Genomic DNA, 4,623 nt, shown 5'->3' with positions numbered 1-4,623 from the left:
CAAACTTTGATATTTATTCATATTACAACACTTAAAACAAAAATAATTACCCACAGATAAAGTTAGATTTCCCTCCAAAAGAAGTACTTACTACATGATATTGTTTATTACAGATAATATTATATAAAAATTTGACCACAACTGAGAGCTGGTCTGTTGCAGAAAGACAAGAGAATAAAGAAGATAAATTAAAGTAGTCCTCTTTGATTTTTCATATGAAATGGAAGGCAAGACACAGGAGAAAGAGAAGTGTCCTGTTGTTATAAGGAGCTGCGGTGGGCTGTGTTCCCGCCCAGCTCTGCACGGCTAGCTTTACCAGAAATAATTACACAGAAACTATATTCATTTAAATACTGCTTGTCCAATTAGCTCTAGCCTCTTATTGGCTAGCTCGCACATCTAGTATAACCCATTTCTAATATTCTGTGTAGCCCACGAGTTGGCTTACCAGGGAAGATCTTAACCTGCATCTGTCTGGAGTGGGAGAATTATGGTGACTCACTGATTCAGCTTCTTTCTCCCAGCATTCTGTTCTGTTTTCTCCGCCTACCTAATTTTCTGTCCTCTTAAAGGGCCCAGGCAGTTTCTTTATTTAACCAATGAAATCAACACAAAACAGCAGACTCCCACATCATTTCCTCTTTTTCTGTTTAAACAAAAAAGAAAGGCTTTAACTTTAACATAATAAGATTACATATAACAAAACAGTTATCAAGCAAGAATTACAGTTACAATATTTATATCTACCTTATCTTTTATCATAACAATGGAAAACTATAACTATCTATCCATTCTTCAACTCCATCGAAGACTCCAGAAGGATATAATATTACCTAAGTAAACAAGAACTAAGAAACTTCAAACTCTAGAAATGATAAAGACATCTTGCTGCCTGGACAGTCACCCAAAGTTCCTCTGTACCGTTGGGACATTCATCTTCAGCCTACAGGCCCATAGTATCCAGCAGACATTTCCATGAAGCAGGAATTTTCAAAGACAGTTCAGTCACTATCTGCTGTGTCCTGCAGAATGTCTCACAGACTCTCATGAATCAGGAACCCCGAAAGACCATTTCACCTTTTGGCAAGTTCAGAAGTCCTCTTTTTGTGGGTTCTTTGTGTCCAGTTCATGCATCAGCCCAGGCAAGAGCAGTTTCTTGGCCAAATGGCTATCAAACTCCATAAGGAGCCTCTTCGATTCCCATCTTCCTCTTGAAGTAGATTTGTGCGGCCAGGAGCAGACATGTCTCATTGTCATGAAAAGTCCGAAGTTATTAAATATTTTAAATGCCATATTCTGCAGTCTTTGAAAGATATGAAGAATGACTATCTATATATCTAGAAAATCTAACATGACTACAAATTTGACTATTATAGATGATTATCCATTAGCAACCTATATTTCCTAATTATACATTATATTTTTAAATGAACTATACAATCATAATACCTTAATAAAGATCAGAAATACATATACATATAACAAAATTGACCTTAAAATCCATACCAATGCAAATTATTCATATCTATATCATATCCCCCTTTAAATGTAAAGAATATTTATAAACAATATTTAGGAATATGGGCACAGTTATTTCTCTTCAAACTGCTTCCTGCTGAATGGGGGCGCTGTTAATCAGATCTTTTATGGGATAACCTGTGTGCTAGTTTCATCTCAGTTGGCAGTTGAGTGAAGCAATTTTTTGAGGGTATTCACAGCAACCTTTCAGGAGGACATGATCTATCATACCATATTGGAATAGAAGAAATCCACAGGGTCTCATCCTCTGTGAAAACAAAAGAAGACTCTCTCCAAAGCATCCTATCCTTATACCCAAATTCTGAAATCATAATGCCCTCATGAAATCCATTCTGTTTTAGCTTGGCAGCCCATGTAATAAAACGTCTCTCTGTATTTAGCTTCTTCACAGTCAAAAATTTTAAAGAAAACACAATGTATATAATCCAGACTCTCTGTGAATTTTCCATTTTTATGTGGCTTATTTTTCTTTATTTCTTTCAATCTCTTAACTATCTGTTCTCTGTCTCTTTAAAGACTTTACCCTTTTTTTAAGACATTAACTTTATTCTTTATATTCTTTTTCTTCTCTCTCCCAAGCCTATGTACATTCATCCAACAGTGTCTGAATCTGTTCCATTGCGAATCTGTAATTTTTTTTTAACTATCCAGGAGCATTTCTTCAAATGTTAAGCAGGTCTTAAAAACTTAAGTTGCACCATGTACAAGTAATACAGTACCACCTGTGTTCTGCCCAGTATAAACTTTGCTGAACTGTTATTACAGTAATTACGGTAATTCCTGCCTGAGACCAGCAGAGTTCAGCATGGTGGAGCTGAACAGCTCCTGCCTCAGAGCCATTTGGTGCCCCTGAGCCACACCCAGTTCCAGGCACATGGCAGTCCACATTGCCATCAAGCAAGCCATGGAGCTTTACTCCAAATGCTCCATTCAAAAGCTCTGTCTCCCGCAGGAGCCAGACAGAGATCGCAATGGCGGCACAGCCCAGAAAGCCAGAATTTTAAAACAGCCAGTTTTTTTTTCCTGCTGCTGAGTCAGGACAATTTCTTTGCGGCACACAACCCACAAAGAGCAAAAAGCTGTCTTAAATTTTCTCTCTCTCCTTTTTAAGCCCTCTCAGGTTTTACGTGGAGTTCATTAGCACACTGGGTGCCAATCTGTTGTAATAAGAAGCAGTGGGGCTCCACTCTGTTGAAGGAGCTGCGGTGGGCTGCATTCCAACCCAGCTCCGCAAGGCTAGCTTTACCCGAAATAATTACACAGAAACTGTATTCATTTAAATACTGCTTGTCCCATTAGCTCTAGTCTCTTATTTGCTAGCTCTCACATCTAGATTAACCCATTTCTAAAATTCTGTGTAGCCAATATTCAGAAGGATTTTGTAACTTAAACCTGAATATTCTAACGAGAGCAAACCATAAAATAATATGAAGGCTTTTCGTTGTATAAGAAAATTCAGTGGCATTTTACCAATTTTGTTCTGTTCACATTTTTTTCAAAAATGCAAAAAAATATTTTATTCAAATTTATGATTAGATATTGAATAGAATCACAGTGGATTATGTGTGATTGTGTGAGAGACAAAATGATAACTATATCTCTAGAAGTTTTGGAAGCATGTATTTTTCTTATATGTATTCTAAAATATAATTATCTAGCACATTTACTTTAATGGTTAATTTTTCTAGAAGATCATATTGTTCCCTCATTTTCCCTATCTTTCAAATAAAATATTATGAATCTGACACATTTTAAAAATAGAAAGACTTTATTTATTAATATATAGTCATTCCATATTTCTAGACATTTAATCCATTTTCTTGCCAATATCACCTAACTACTGTGTTAGTTCCTTTTTAAATGCCCTTGAGAAATTTCCTACAGCATATAGTTTAGTTCTTCCCATCTGTGAATAATAATCAACTCCGAAAGACTGAGAGAAACTATACAGTTCTTCTAATAACTGTAGCAACTAATCAGGAAATCCAACTGTTATTTCTGACAATATTAAGTAACTGAGTTTTCCCACACACTTTATTTAAAATGATTTACTTGTGAATCTTGTAAATTGGGAGGTACGTAAAGGATTAATAATGTATCTTTATTTTCAATTGTTTCTGCAATAAAGTATCATACATATAGAGGCTTAAAGAAACCACAGTCATTTTCTCAACATTCTAGAGGTCAGGACTTGGGATAAGCCCAGTTAATTGTCTCAGCCTGTGAATCATAACAAGGTCAGAATCACCATGTCAACTGAACTAGGTTTTTATCTTGCTGCCCTGGGAGAGACATTGCTGTCACCTATATCCTTCTGGTTGGCACAATTTAGCTTTCCCTTGTGTTGTGGGCATGAGGTCATAATGTCCTTACTTCTATAAATGACAAGCCAGGCTCAGCAACTGAAGGCCAACTCACACATTTCCAAGTCTTCATTGATGGCAATGTTTCCTGACATTTCTTTCTCAGTATAGCCAGAGAATGTTCTCTACTCCTGAGTCTCATATGATTAGACCCCAGTCACAAGGAAAACCACAATAACTTCTTTAAGTTAAATTAATAGCAAACTCTTTTAGCTATAGAATATAATAAGTTTGTGTTGTTGGAGCTGCAGGTTGCATTCTGCCACCCAGCTCCTGCTACCGGCTAGCTTTACCAGGAATAACAACTGACAAATTGTATTCTTTTAAACACTGCTTCGCCCATTATATCTAGCCTCTTCTCAGCTAATTCTTGCACCTGGACTAGCCCATTTCTAATAATGTGTGTAGTACCCCAAGGCGCGCTTACAGGGAAGATTCTAGCCTACGTCCATCCTGGGTCAGAGCTTCATTGTGTCTGCTTGGGAGAGGGAACCATGGCGTCTGAGCTCACTTCCTCTTCCTCCCAACATTCTGTTCTGTTTACTCCACCCACCTAAGTTCTAACCAATAAAATGGGCCAAGGTAGTTTCTTTATTAGCCGATGACCTTCCTCCATCAAGTTTGTTTATCTCTAGAAGCTTCTGTGTGGGCATTTTGAGGACTGCATTTTTCCTACCACTTGACTTTTGTTCATAACTATCTGGAATAATAACTGCCTAAA

The sequence above is a fragment of the Microtus oregoni genome, unplaced genomic scaffold (genome assembly GCF_018167655.1).
Source record: "Microtus oregoni isolate MIOR12 unplaced genomic scaffold, Mior012 000033F_ref0000390, whole genome shotgun sequence".
NCBI lineage: Eukaryota > Metazoa > Chordata > Mammalia > Rodentia > Cricetidae > Microtus > Microtus oregoni.
Note: the sequence above shows the minus strand (reverse complement) of the source record.